The 14,003-nt window shown below is 53.3% G+C and overlaps 11 non-coding genes across 11 annotated transcripts; 8 read left to right on the top strand and 3 right to left on the bottom strand.

Moving 5' to 3' along the window:
• Positions 1-5,488: 5,488 nt before the first annotated feature.
• Positions 5,489-5,603, bottom strand: TRNAL-CAA (transfer RNA leucine (anticodon CAA)). Its single transcript has 2 exons — positions 5,566-5,603; positions 5,489-5,534 (listed from the first exon to the last, which is right to left on the bottom strand). It is a non-coding gene; the product is annotated as a tRNA-Leu (tRNA).
• Positions 5,604-5,849: 246 nt separating this feature from the next.
• Positions 5,850-5,965, top strand: TRNAL-CAA (transfer RNA leucine (anticodon CAA)). Its single transcript has 2 exons — positions 5,850-5,887; positions 5,920-5,965. It is a non-coding gene; the product is annotated as a tRNA-Leu (tRNA).
• A 695-nt stretch (positions 5,966-6,660) lies between these two features.
• TRNAL-CAA (transfer RNA leucine (anticodon CAA)) lies at positions 6,661-6,776 on the top strand. The gene is made up of 2 exons: positions 6,661-6,698; positions 6,731-6,776. It is a non-coding gene; the product is annotated as a tRNA-Leu (tRNA).
• A 1,081-nt stretch (positions 6,777-7,857) lies between these two features.
• Positions 7,858-7,973, top strand: TRNAL-CAA (transfer RNA leucine (anticodon CAA)). The gene is made up of 2 exons: positions 7,858-7,895; positions 7,928-7,973. It is a non-coding gene; the product is annotated as a tRNA-Leu (tRNA).
• Positions 7,974-8,668: 695 nt separating this feature from the next.
• On the top strand, positions 8,669-8,784 carry TRNAL-CAA (transfer RNA leucine (anticodon CAA)). Its single transcript has 2 exons — positions 8,669-8,706; positions 8,739-8,784. It is a non-coding gene; the product is annotated as a tRNA-Leu (tRNA).
• A 732-nt stretch (positions 8,785-9,516) lies between these two features.
• TRNAL-CAA (transfer RNA leucine (anticodon CAA)) lies at positions 9,517-9,631 on the bottom strand. The gene is made up of 2 exons: positions 9,594-9,631; positions 9,517-9,562 (listed from the first exon to the last, which is right to left on the bottom strand). It is a non-coding gene; the product is annotated as a tRNA-Leu (tRNA).
• Positions 9,632-9,877: 246 nt separating this feature from the next.
• TRNAL-CAA (transfer RNA leucine (anticodon CAA)) lies at positions 9,878-9,993 on the top strand. Its single transcript has 2 exons — positions 9,878-9,915; positions 9,948-9,993. It is a non-coding gene; the product is annotated as a tRNA-Leu (tRNA).
• A 695-nt stretch (positions 9,994-10,688) lies between these two features.
• TRNAL-CAA (transfer RNA leucine (anticodon CAA)) lies at positions 10,689-10,804 on the top strand. Its single transcript has 2 exons — positions 10,689-10,726; positions 10,759-10,804. It is a non-coding gene; the product is annotated as a tRNA-Leu (tRNA).
• A 1,081-nt stretch (positions 10,805-11,885) lies between these two features.
• Positions 11,886-12,001, top strand: TRNAL-CAA (transfer RNA leucine (anticodon CAA)). Its single transcript has 2 exons — positions 11,886-11,923; positions 11,956-12,001. It is a non-coding gene; the product is annotated as a tRNA-Leu (tRNA).
• Positions 12,002-12,696: 695 nt separating this feature from the next.
• Positions 12,697-12,812, top strand: TRNAL-CAA (transfer RNA leucine (anticodon CAA)). The gene is made up of 2 exons: positions 12,697-12,734; positions 12,767-12,812. It is a non-coding gene; the product is annotated as a tRNA-Leu (tRNA).
• A 720-nt stretch (positions 12,813-13,532) lies between these two features.
• On the bottom strand, positions 13,533-13,647 carry TRNAL-CAA (transfer RNA leucine (anticodon CAA)). Its single transcript has 2 exons — positions 13,610-13,647; positions 13,533-13,578 (listed from the first exon to the last, which is right to left on the bottom strand). It is a non-coding gene; the product is annotated as a tRNA-Leu (tRNA).
• Between the last annotated feature and the right edge of the window lie 356 nt (positions 13,648-14,003).

Here is a 14,003-nt window from a genome sequence, read left to right as displayed (position 1 = left end):
GCCCGGTATTCGATCTGCAGGTTGTACTCCTGCAGCTGCGCCAGCCATCGGGCCATCTGCCCCCGCGGTTCCTTGAAGGTGAGGAGGAACTGCAGAGCATAATGGTCCGTGCGCACTCGACATTTCCTGCCGTATAAATACGGCCGAAACTGTTTACACGCGAAGATCACAGCGTACAATTCCTGACGGGTCACACAGTAGTTCAGCTCGGCCCCGCTCAGGGTCCGGCTGGCGTACGCAATCACCCGTTCCACCCCTTCCTGCACCTGCGACAACACCGCACCCAGCCCACTGCTGCAGGCGTCGGTGTCCAAAATAAAGTCGGTGGTAAAGTCGGGGAAAGCCAGTGTGGGGGTGTGTGTGAGGTGGTCTTTGAGGGTGGTGAAGGCCGTCTGGCAGGCCTCCGTCCACTGATAGGGGTTCTTGGGGGAAGTGAGTTGGGTGAGGGGGCGTGCAATCTCGCTGAATCCCTTTACAAATCGACGGTAATAGGTGGCGAGCCCCAAGAATGACCTTATCTCCGACAGGTTTCTTGGCTGTGGCCAATCCACTACGGCGCGTACCTTGTCCGGATCGGTGCGCACCCCCGCCTCGCTGACGCGATGTCCGAGGTACCCCACCTCGCGCTGTGCGATGTAACACTTACGCGGCTTGAGCTTGAGATGAGCCGCTCGCAGTCGCTGGAACACCTCCCGTAACCTGGACCAGTGCTCAGACAGAGATCTACTGAACACGATCACATCATCCAGGTAAATCAGGCATTGCTCCCACTGCAAGCCCCGCATCACCAACTCCATCAGCCGCTGGAACATCGCGGGCGCGTTGGTGAGCCCGAACGGGAGTACTCGAAACTCGAATAGCCCCATCGGGGTGGTGAATGCGGTTTTTGGCCGATCCTCCTCCGTCATCTCCACCTGCCAGTACCCGGACGCGAGATCGAGGGTGGAAAAATACCGCGCTCCGGCGAGGCTGTCAAAGGTGTCGTCGATGCGCGGTATGGGGAAGGCGTCGCCGAGGGTGACTGCGTTTAGTTTGCGGTAATCGACGCAAAACCGGGTTGACCCGTCCTTTTTTGTTACTAGCACCACCGGGGCAGACCAGGGGCTCGCCGAGGGCTGAATTATGTTATCGTGGAGCATGTCCCTGACCGCCTCTTTGATCTGGGCGCGTTCGGGTGCGCCCACGCGGTACGCGGGGAGTTTTATGGGTCGGGCGGCCCCGGTGTCGATTTGGTGCTTAACGAGATCTGTGCGACCCACGTCTGAATCGTGTTCGCTGAACACGTCGGCGTACTCCCGCAGTAACCCGCGTAGCTGATCGGCCTCTCCCTTGGGTAAATCTGCCCAAGGTACGTGTACCGCGTCAAGAAGGGGGACGACCTCGGCGTGGGGAGTCGGGCCGACTCGCCAGGCCAGGTCTTGTTGGTCCTCGGGGCGACCGGGGTCCTCCGCCCAGAGTGCGAATACCGAGTCGCTGGAGTGGCGCGCGTGTAGGGGGTGCACGGTGGCTACTGTGGTGCGCCGTCGTAGTATTGCTGGGGTGCCGTGGGGGTTAAACACACGCATGAACAATCGGCCCCCATCGGCGTTTACCAACGTGGATGACCCCACAACCCCGTATCGTTTTGCCAACTCCGGGTGAGGAGTTAGCATTACCTCCCCCGATGGTCGGTGCGCGGGGTCGGTGGAGGGTGTCGCCACAGGTACCAGCATCTCGGCGAGCGGCCCGATGGTGACGGCCGTCGTCAGGGTAGCGGCCACAGGTGTGAAGCGGGGGCGATTCGGCTCCCGTCCCAGGAATGGAATCCGTTCCCCGCTGCCTTCCACGGTGGCGCACCGCTGTCGGGGCTGCACGTTGAGCCCCAGCTTTTCCAGGAGGTCGGTACCTGCGATACACTCGTGGCACAGCACACTCGAGACGTAGAACTCCTGAGTGCACACCTGGTTTCCGAGACGGACCTCAAGGGAGATCCTTCCCAGCAACCCCATCCCGGCTCCGCTCGCTGTGTGCAGCGCGCAATCCGGGGCCGGCAGGCGGCTCACGTCAACCCCGAGCACGCTGCAGTGCGCGGCGCTCACGAGTGAGGCTACGGCCCCCGTGTCCAGTAGGATCCGGGTGCGCTGCCCGTTCACCTGTCCTTCCACCAGTGACGTGGCCCCCGTGATTCCTGCCACCAGCTCCCGTAGCCAGTCGCCCGTCCTCACCGCGTCCTTGGGTGTTGTGGCCGTGACCTGTGTGGGTGTCACTTGCTTACCATTATTATTATCGTCGTTTTGTTTCGGGACCTCGGTGATTGCACCCCTAGGTGGTCCACTCTCTAGGGGGCGTTGGCGTTTAACCCTTCGGTATATCTAGCGCGGGCGATCTGTGGGCAGTCTCTCATGAGATGCCCCTGACGGCCGCACATATAACACGCCCGGGGGGGGGGTGGCGGCTCCATAGTGGGCACCCTGCCCGCTCCCTCTCCCCCCCGTGCGCCGCTGCCCAGACTCTGCTTCTAGTCGGGCTACCCTCCCAGCTAGCCCTCCCAACTCGGTCTGAATCGTCTCTGCCGTAATCTGCAGCGTAGTCACATGTGCCCGTACTTGGGTTACGTTGTTGTCGATCCCCCCGATGCCCGCCTGTATCCCCGCTACCCATCCCGGGGTGGTCTCGCGGGATACCGGAGGCCCCCTTTCCCGACCCCCTACCATCCTGGCGAGCTCCTGTTCCTCCTCTTCCTCCTCGGTGGACAGACTTGCGATGGTGCGCTCCCGTCCCAGTCCTCGGAGCTGTGCGCGTTCGCTAGAAATTCTTTCACATTTGCGCGCGCGCTCGACAAGGGCATCAAAGGAGAGGCGCGTACAGTTCACGTCTGGCTGCCACCACGCCGTGCGCATTAAGTATCGCTGGATTTTCTCTGTGGCCAGCTCCTCAATCGCTTCCGTGGTGTGCCTCGGGCGTGCGATCTTTGTTAGCTCACGCACATCCTCGGCATAATCGTGCAGGTCCTCGCCGGGTTGGCGACGGCATGCCTCTAAGGCCGCTTTTGCCTCCTCCTCATCGCGCGTACCGAAGCGCAGATCAAGTCGGCGCATCAGCTCCTCTAGCTGTGTCTGCGCGCTTGCGGGTAGGGCTTCCACAAAATCGGCTGCCCGCCCATCCAGATTCATATTAAGTTGACGTAGCGTCTGCGCATCCGTCCACCCATTAATTTCCTTAGCCCCTAGGACGTTGCGGGCAAATGCTCTCCACGAAGGTGTACCCCGGCCAGTGAATATATGCCTTATTTTCGCGTGGGGTAACGCGGGGGTTCGTACCGCTTCTGACACCATAATGTTAGGGTCGCCGGCCCCCGGGACCTCCCCTGCCTGCGACCCTGTCCGCGAAGTACCGACGCTCCCAGACTCTCCACTAGTGTGGGAGCTGCCGCCGCCGCACTCCTCCCCGGGCGGGGAAAGGTCGTCGCGCTCCTGTTCCCCCCCCTGTGCCGTCCCCCCCCGAGTCCGGGTCTCCTGCCGGTGGGGCATCACCCTCGACCTCCCTGGGACCCGCTAGCGCTTCGCCGGCACCCAAACGCGACGCTCCCCACCACGCACCAATCACACGCGGGTAACCGGGGGGGTTAAAGGTCGGAGGGTAAGCGACGTCGTTCGTGCTCACTCCGACGATTGGGGGGATTGGATTAAACGGGTTTAAAGGGCTATGCGATGGGCATGCGTGCGAGATGGGTACCCGCTCGCAACGTGGGAGTCCCCAGCCGACGGTTGGTAGCGCACACACTCCACGCGGCGCCGCTCCACACACGCGGCGACCGCCGCAAACAGCAAGCTCACCCACGCTTCCACTCTCTTTCCACACTCTCTTTCCACACCAGTCTGTTATGTAACGACCACCGCGACAGTAAGCGCACCCACGCTTCCGCAAAAACCACACCAGTCCGTTATGTAACCGCCGACGATTTATTCCACCGCGCCGGCGAGCCCTTATTTAACCGAGTCAGTCGGGATCAGCGGGGCAGGACCAATCTATCTCTCGATAGTCGGCACTACACTCTACCTGTCCTCCCCTTTACCCTCTCCTGTTTTGCTCTTAAGCTAAGTCCCAACTCCCTCTCTCTCTCTCTTACTCACGGTTTGTCGTCACTGCCGTCTGGTCCTCGCGGCGCGTCGATACGTCCCACGGACGTTCGCGCGGCTGGACTCGGGAGTTGACGGACCTGGGGTCGACTCGAGTAGCCAGAGGACCTTTTTCCTTCGCCCTGACCCGCTTTATTCTTTCTACATCAAAGGGGGCTACCTGGTGCCGACTCGCGGGCCAATCAGCTCGCTGGGATCACCCGCCAATCGGTAGGCCCATCTGTATCCCAGCATCCCCCGGGCCGTTGCTTTCAGCGACGTCCGCATCTAAATTTACCTGCTCAGCGACCCTCCAGCCAGAGGGCGACCCTGCTTTCCCGCCGCTCGTGGCTCTGCCCTTCTACCTGCCTGCTGACCCGTGTGTGTTGTGTGTGCTGTCTACCCGCGGTGGCTCGGCAGCCCCGTCGTGACCATGTAATTACAACCAAAGTCACGGCGCCGCGGTGGGTGTTAGCGTCGGGGGAGACCGTCCAATTCCCTGGCTGCAGGAAACCGTGAAGATTATCCCTTTACGAGGGCTTCTGGGTGAAAACCTGTCGGCCAGAGTGTCTCCCCACGCACTCTAATGGTGGGGGGAGTGCGTGCGTGTGTGTTCCGGTGGGGGGGGGGGGGTGGGGAGGTGGTGGGGTGGAGCAATGTCGGCCTCGCCGCTCGGAGCGGCGAGATCGCAGGTGGGCCACCCGCCGATCGGCTCCGTGGTGGCGGCATCACAGAGCTTCTAGACTCGTGTTGTGATTTCGTCGCTCCGTCTCCGTGTTAACCAATGAAACATTATTCATATACTTTGCATGAAATGTATAAAAGTGGCTGTCAGTAGTGGGGTTCGTAACCACGCCTCCATTCTCGCCTTGAGTCTGGCGCCTGAGACCACTCGGCCATCCTGACCACGCACATTGAGGCAGGATGGTGCGAGGATGGATGAACACGCATCATGTGTGACAGCGCGTCGAGTGACACCCGGGACAACAACTGGCCAGCACAACCGTGAAAACAAATATTTTATTTAAAACAAATATTTTATTTAAAACAAATATTTTATTTGTTTACGCATAAGCAGGGAGCAGGGTAAGAGTATATCCGACGTTGGAGATGGAACGATGGAGTCACCTCGTGGATTGTTTCAGCGCAGGTTCGTCAGAGATGGCGATTGCTTGGCGAGACTAAATGTGGCATTCATGTGAACTGGACAAAACAGTGTGTCGTGCACTGTTGTGGAAATAGGTGGGAAACAATGGCATAGTGTACGGATAAAACGAATGAGACGAAAACAATCGTTGAACTGTGATAGTTCATTGGATCGCTGGTGTCATGAATAATTATGTTTGTCATGAGACGATCTAGTTTTAACTGATTATAAAAAGAAACTCCTTTGTCAGGAGTGGGGTTCGAACCCACGCCTCCATTCGGAGACCAGATATCCCGCGTTGAGCACGGAAGGCTTCCTCGCGTTGAGTCTGACGCCTTAGACCGCTCGGTCATCCCGACCACGGCCACCAACCTGGGCATTTGATCATTAGAGGTCGGGCAAACCGCGGATCACCCTTCAATATACTGGCGAGTCTCTGTAGAATTTTACCAGCCCTTGGGGTTTGTTTGTAACTGAGTTATGACTAGCCCTGAGTTTATGGTTATAACTGTTCAGTGCTACGTCTGTCTGCTGTACTCATTCACACATGGCCAGAATATCGTAGTGTTCCCACTAATGAACAAATGCCCAGGTGGGTGGTCGTGGTCAGGATGGCCGAGCGGTCTAAGGCGCCAGACTCAAGGCGAGTGAAGCCTTCCGTGCTCAACGCGGGACATCTGGTCTCCGAATGGAGGCGTGGGTTCGAACCCCACTCCTGACAACGCATTTTTATTTTATAACCACTTTTTACCGTAGTCTCCATGACAAACGTAATCATTTGCTCCACCAGCGATATAATGAACTGTGACAGTTCAACTATTGTTATTTAGTCTCATTCGTTTAAATTTGTATAATTTGTATTGTTTTCGAGTTGTTTACGCGAGTTTTTGCAGTCTTTTGTTGTTGAATATTCGTATTAACGGCACATTGAGTCTCGCCAAGCCGTCGCCATCCCTCACGGCCTCCCTTCGAGCAACTGGAGTCGTGTTGTGATTTCGTCGCTCCGTCTCCGTGGAGGTCATCCCCGGGGCTTGAGACTCAAGCGACGTGATGGCTGTTTGTGAATGCGACGAGGCGTGCGTGGTCAGGATGGCCGAGTGATCTAAGGCGCCAGACTCAAGGCGAGTGAAGCCTTCCGTGCTCAACGCGGGGACTTCTGATCGCCGACTGGAGGCGTGGATTCGAACCCTGCTCTTGAAATCAGTTTGGGAACACTACGATATTCTGGCCATTTGTGAATGAGTACAGCAGGCACACGTAGCACTGAACGGTTATAACCATAAACTCAGGGCTAGTCAAACTCAGTTACAACCAAACCCAGGAATGGTAAAACTCTACGAGACTCGTAAGTATATTAAAGGGTGACCCGCGGCTTGCCCGACCTCTAATGAACAAATGTCCAGGTTGTTGCTCGTGGTCAGGATGGCCGAGCGTTCTAAGGCGCCAGACTCAAGGCGAGTGAAGCCTTTCGTGCTCAACGCGGGGCATCTGGTCTCCGAATGGAGGCGTGGGTTCGAACCCCACTTCTGACAAAGCACTTTCATTTTTTAACCTTTGTGTCTCGCCAAGCCTTCGCCATCTCTCACTGCCTTCCTTCGAGCTTCTAGACTCGTGTTGTGATTTCGTCGCTCCGTCTCCGTGTTAACCAATGAAACATTCATATACTTTGCATGAAATGTATAAAAGTGGCTGTCAGCAGTGGGGTTCGTACCCACGCCTCCATTCTCGCCTTGAGTCTGGAGCCTGAGACCACTCGGCCATCCTGACCACGCACATTGAGGCAGGATGGTGCGAGGATGGATGAACACGCATCATGTGTGACAGCGCGTCGAGCGACACCCGGGACAACAACTGGCCAGCACAACCGTGAAAACAAATATTTTATTTAAAACAAATATTTTATTTAAAACAAATATTTTATTTGTTTACGCGTAAGCAGGGAGCAGGGTAAGAGTATATCCGACGTTGGAGATGGAACGATGGAGTCACCTCGTGGATTGTTTCAGCGCAGGTTCGTCAGAGATGGCGATTGCTTGGCGAGACTAAATGTGGCATTGATGTGAACTGGACAAAACAGTGTGTCGTGCACTGTTGTGGAAATAGGTGGGAAACAATGGCATAGTGTACGGATAAAACGAATGAGACGAAAACAATCGTTGAACTGTGATAGTTCATTGGATCGCTGGTGTCATGAATAATTATGTTTGTCATGAGACGATCTAGTTTTAACTGATTATAAAAAGAAACTCCTTTGTCAGGAGTGGGGTTCGAACCCACGCCTCCATTCGGAGAGCAGATATCCCGCGTTGAGCACGGAAGGCTTCCTCGCGTTGAGTCTGACGCCTTAGACCGCTCGGTCATCCCGACCACGGCCACCAACCTGGGCATTTGATCATTAGAGGTCGGGCAAACCGCGGATCACCCTTCAATATACTGGCGAGTCTCTGTAGAATTTTACCAGCCCTTGGGGTTTGTTTGTAACTGAGTTATGACTAGCCCTGAGTTTATGGTTATAACTGTTCAGTGCTACGTCTGTCTGCTGTACTCATTCACACATGGCCAGAATATCGTAGTGTTCCCACTAATGAACAAATGCCCAGGTGGGTGGTCGTGGTCAGGATGGCCGAGCGGTCTAAGGCGCCAGACTCAAGGCGAGTGAAGCCTTCCGTGCTCAACGCGGGACATCTGGTCTCCGAATGGAGGCGTGGGTTCGAACCCCACTCCTGACAACGCATTTTTATTTTATAACCACTTTTTACCGTAGTCTCCATGACAAACGTAATCATTTGCTCCACCAGCGATATAATGAACTGTGACAGTTCAACTATTGTTATTTAGTCTCATTCGTTTAAATTTGTATAATTTGTATTGTTTTCGAGTTGTTTACGCGAGTTTTTGCAGTCTTTTGTTGTTGAATATTCGTATTAACGGCACATTGAGTCTCGCCAAGCCGTCGCCATCCCTCACGGCCTCCCTTCGAGCAACTGGAGTCGTGTTGTGATTTCGTCGCTCCGTCTCCGTGGAGGTCATCCCCGGGGCTTGAGACTCAAGCGACGTGATGGCTGTTTGTGAATGCGACGAGGCGTGCGTGGTCAGGATGGCCGAGTGATCTAAGGCGCCAGACTCAAGGCGAGTGAAGCCTTCCGTGCTCAACGCGGGGACTTCTGATCGCCGACTGGAGGCGTGGATTCGAACCCTGCTCTTGACATCAGTTTGGGAACACTACGATATTCTGGCCATTTGTGAATGAGTACAGCAGGCACACGTAGCACTGAACGGTTATAACCATAAACTCAGGGCTAGTCAAACTCAGTTACAACCAAACCCAGGAATGGTAAAACTCTACGAGACTCGTAAGTATATTAAAGGGTGACCCGCGGCTTGCCCGACCTCTAATGAACAAATGTCCAGGTTGTTGCTCGTGGTCAGGATGGCCGAGCGGTCTAAGGCGCCAGACTCAAGGCGAGTGAAGCCTTCCGTGCTCAACGCGGGACATCTGGTCTCCGAATGGAGGCGTGGGTTCGAACCCCACTTCTGACAAAGCACTTTTATTTTTTAACCTTTGTGTCTCGCCAAGCCTTCGCCATCTCTCACTGCCTTCCTTCGAGCTTCTAGACTCGTGTTGTGATTTCGTCGCTCCGTCTCCGTGTTAACCAATGAAACATTCATATACTTTGCATGAAATGTATAAAAGTGGCTGTCAGCAGTGGGGTTCGTACCCACGCCTCCATTCTCGCCTCCATTCTCGCCTTGAGTCTGGCGCCTGAGACCACTCGGCCATCCTGACCACGCACATTGAGGCAGGATGGTGCGAGGATGGATGAACACGCATCATGTGTGACAGCGCGTCGAGCGACACCCGGGACAACAACTGGCCAGCACAACCGTGAAAACAAATATTTTATTTAAAACAAATATTTTATTTAAAACAAATATTTTATTTGTTTACGCGTAAGCAGGGAGCAGGGTAAGAGTATATCCGACGTTGGAGATGGAACGATGGAGTCACCTCGTGGATTGTTTCAGCGCAGGTTCGTCAGAGATGGCGATTGCTTGGCGAGACTAAATGTGGCATTGATGTGAACTGGACAAAACAGTGTGTCGTGCACTGTTGTGGAAATAGGTGGGAAACAATGGCATAGTGTACGGATAAAACGAATGAGACGAAAACAATCGTTGAACTGTGATAGTTCATTGGATCGCTGGTGTCATGAATAATTATGTTTGTCATGAGACGATCTAGTTTTAACTGATTATAAAAAGAAACTCCTTTGTCAGGAGTGGGGTTCGAACCCACGCCTCCATTCGGAGACCAGATATCCCGCGTTGAGCACGGAAGGCTTCCTCGCGTTGAGTCTGACGCCTTAGACCGCTCGGTCATCCCGACCACGGCCACCAACCTGGGCATTTGATCATTAGAGGTCGGGCAAACCGCGGATCACCCTTCAATATACTGGCGAGTCTCTGTAGAATTTTACCAGCCCTTGGGGTTTGTTTGTAACTGAGTTATGACTAGCCCTGAGTTTATGGTTATAACTGTTCAGTGCTACGTCTGTCTGCTGTACTCATTCACACATGGCCAGAATATCGTAGTGTTCCCACTAATGAACAAATGCCCAGGTGGGTGGTCGTGGTCAGGATGGCCGAGCGGTCTAAGGCGCCAGACTCAAGGCGAGTGAAGCCTTCCGTGCTCAACGCGGGACATCTGGTCTCCGAATGGAGGCGTGGGTTCGAACCCCACTCCTGACAACGCATTTTTATTTTATAACCACTTTTTACCGTAGTCTCCATGACAAACGTAATCATTTGCTCCACCAGCGATATAATGAACTGTGACAGTTCAACTATTGTTATTTAGTCTCATTCGTTTAAATTTGTATAATTTGTATTGTTTTCGAGTTGTTTACGCGAGTTTTTGCAGTCTTTTGTTGTTGAATATTCGTATTAACGGCACATTGAGTCTCGCCAAGCCGTCGCCATCCCTCACGGCCTCCCTTCGAGCAACTGGAGTCGTGTTGTGATTTCGTCGCTCCGTCTCCGTGGAGGTCATCCCCGGGGCTTGAGACTCAAGCGACGTGATGGCTGTTTGTGAATGCGACGAGGCGTGCGTGGTCAGGATGGCCGAGTGATCTAAGGCGCCAGACTCAAGGCGAGTGAAGCCTTCCGTGCTCAACGCGGGGACTTCTGATCGCCGACTGGAGGCGTGGATTCGAACCCTGCTCTTGACATCAGTTTGGGAACACTACGATATTCTGGCCATTTGTGAATGAGTACAGCAGGCACACGTAGCACTGAACGGTTATAACCATAAACTCAGGGCTAGTCAAACTCAGTTACAACCAAACCCAGGAATGGTAAAACTCTACGAGACTCGTAAGTATATTAAAGGGTGACCCGCGGCTTGCCCGACCTCTAATGAACAAATGTCCAGGTTGTTGCTCGTGGTCAGGATGGCCGAGCGGTCTAAGGCGCCAGACTCAAGGCGAGTGAAGCCTTCCGTGCTCAACGCGGGACATCTGGTCTCCGAATGGAGGCGTGGGTTCGAACCCCACTTCTGACAAAGCACTTTTATTTTTTAACCTTTGTGTCTCGCCAAGCCTTCGCCATCTCTCACTGCCTTCCTTCGAGCTTCTAGACTCGTGTTGTGATTTCGTCGCTCCGTCTCCGTGTTAACCAATGAAACATTCATATACTTTGCATGAAATGTATAAAAGTGGCTGTCAGCAGTGGGGTTCGTACCCACGCCTCCATTCTCGCCTTGAGTCTGGCGCCTGAGACCACTCGGCCATCCTGACCACGCACATTGAGGCAGGATGGTGCGAGGATGGATGAACACGCATCATGTGTGACAGCGCGTCGAGCGACACCCGGGACAACAACTGGCCAGCACAACCGTGAAAACAAATATTTTATTTAAAACAAATATTTTATTTAAAACAAATATTTTATTTGTTTACGCGTAAGCAGGGAGCAGGGTAAGAGTATATCCGACGTTGGAGATGGAACGATGGAGTCACCTCGTGGATTGTTTCAGCGCAGGTTCGTCAGAGATGGCGATTGCTTGGCGAGACTAAATGTGGCATTGATGTGAACTGGACAAAACAGTGTGTCGTGCACTGTTGTGGAAATAGGTGGGAAACAATGGCATAGTGTACGGATAAAACGAATGAGACGAAAACAATCGTTGAACTGTGATAGTTCATTGGATCGCTGGTGTCATGAATAATTATGTTTGTCATGAGACGATCTAGTTTTAACTGATTATAAAAAGAAACTCCTTTGTCAGGAGTGGGGTTCGAACCCACGCCTCCATTCGGAGAGCAGATATCCCGCGTTGAGCACGGAAGGCTTCCTCGCGTTGAGTCTGACGCCTTAGACCGCTCGGTCATCCCGACCACGGCCACCAACCTGGGCATTTGATCATTAGAGGTCGGGCAAACCGCGGATCACCCTTCAATATACTGGCGAGTCTCTGTAGAATTTTACCAGCCCTTGGGGTTTGTTTGTAACTGAGTTATGACTAGCCCTGAGTTTATGGTTATAACTGTTCAGTGCTACGTCTGTCTGCTGTACTCATTCACACATGGCCAGAATATCGTAGTGTTCCCACTAATGAACAAATGCCCAGGTGGGTGGTCGTGGTCAGGATGGCCGAGCGGTCTAAGGCGCCAGACTCAAGGCGAGTGAAGCCTTCCGTGCTCAACGCGGGACATCTGGTCTCCGAATGGAGGCGTGGGTTCGAACCCCACTCCTGACAACGCATTTTTATTTTATAACCACTTTTTACCGTAGTCTCCATGACAAACGTAATCATTTGCTCCACCAGCGATATAATGAACTGTGACAGTTCAACTATTGTTATTTAGTCTCATTCGTTTAAATTTGTATAATTTGTATTGTTTTCGAGTTGTTTACGCGAGTTTTTGCAGTCTTTTGTTGTTGAATATTCGTATTAACGGCACATTGAGTCTCGCCAAGCCGTCGCCATCCCTCACGGCCTCCCTTCGAGCAACTGGAGTCGTGTTGTGATTTCGTCGCTCCGTCTCCGTGGAGGTCATCCCCGGGGCTTGAGACTCAAGCGACGTGATGGCTGTTTGTGAATGCGACGAGGCGTGCGTGGTCAGGATGGCCGAGTGATCTAAGGCGCCAGACTCAAGGCGAGTGAAGCCTTCCGTGCTCAACGCGGGGACTTCTGATCGCCGACTGGAGGCGTGGATTCGAACCCTGCTCTTGACATCAGTTTGGGAACACTACGATATTCTGGCCATTTGTGAATGAGTACAGCAGGCACACGTAGCACTGAACGGTTATAACCATAAACTCAGGGCTAGTCAAACTCAGTTACAACCAAACCCAGGAATGGTAAAACTCTACGAGACTCGTAAGTATATTAAAGGGTGACCCGCGGCTTGCCCGACCTCTAATGAACAAATGTCCAGGTTGTTGCTCGTGGTCAGGATGGCCGAGCGGTCTAAGGCGCCAGACTCAAGGCGAGTGAAGCCTTCCGTGCTCAACGCGGGACATCTGGTCTCCGAATGGAGGCGTGGGTTCGAACCCCACTTCTGACAAAGCACTTTTATTTTTTAACCTTTGTGTCTCGCCAAGCCTTCGCCATCTCTCACTGCCTTCCTTCGAGCTTCTAGACTCGTGTTGTGATTTCGTCGCTCCGTCTCCGTGTTAACCAATGAAACATTCATATACTTTGCATGAAATGTATAAAAGTGGCTGTCAGCAGTGGGGTTCGTACCCACGCCTCCATTCTCGCCTTGAGTCTGGCGCCTGAGACCACTCGGCCATCCTGACCACGCACATTGAGGCAGGATGGTGCGAGGATGGATGAACACGCATCATGTGTGACAGCGCGTCGAGCGACACCCGGGACAACAACTGGCCAGCACAACCGTGAAAACAAATATTTTATTTAAAACAAATATTTTATTTAAAACAAATATTTTATTTGTTTACGCGTAAGCAGGGAGCAGTGTAAGAGTATATCCGACGTTGGAGATGGAACGATGGAGTCACCTCGTGGATTGTTTCAGCGCAGGTTCGTCAGAGATGGCGATTGCTTGGCGAGACTAAATGTGGCATTGATGTGAACTGGACAAAACAGTGTGTCGTGCACAGTTGTGGAAATAGGTGGGAAACAATGGCATAGTGTACGGATAAAACGAATGAGACGAAAATAATGGTTGAACTGTGATAGTTCATTGGATCGCTGGTGTCATGAATAATTATGTTTGTCATGAGACGATCTAGTTTTAACTGATTATAAAAAGAAACTCCTTTGTCAGGAGTGGGGTTCGAACCCACGCCTCCATTCGGAGACCAGATATCCCGCGTTGAGCACGGAAGGCTTCCTCGCGTTGAGTCTGACGCCTTAGACCGCTCGGTCATCCCGACCACGGCCACCAACCTGGGCATTTGATCATTAGAGGTCGGGCAAACCGCGGGTCACCCTTTAATATACTTACGAGTCTCGTAGAGTTTTACCATTCCTGGGTTTGGTTGTAACTGAGTTTGACTAGCCCTGAGTTTATGGTTATAACCGTTCAGTGCTACGTGTGCCTGCTGTACTCATTCACAAATGGCCAGAATATCGTAGTGTTCCCAAACTGATGTCAAGAGCAGGGTTCGAATCCACGCCTCCAGTCGGCGATCAGAAATCCCCGCGTTCAGCACGGAAGGCTTCACTCGCCTTGAGTCTGGCGCCTTAGATCACTCGGCCATCCTGACCACGCACGCCTCGTCGCATTCAC

This window comes from Petromyzon marinus, chromosome 16 (assembly GCF_048934315.1).
Source record: "Petromyzon marinus isolate PM22_M1 ecotype Great Lakes invasive population chromosome 16, UKy_Petmar_22M1.pri1.0, whole genome shotgun sequence".
Classification (NCBI taxonomy): domain Eukaryota; kingdom Metazoa; phylum Chordata; class Hyperoartia; order Petromyzontiformes; family Petromyzontidae; genus Petromyzon; species Petromyzon marinus.
The sequence above is the reverse complement of the archived record's forward strand: the minus strand, read 5'-3'. Positions and strand labels throughout refer to the sequence as shown.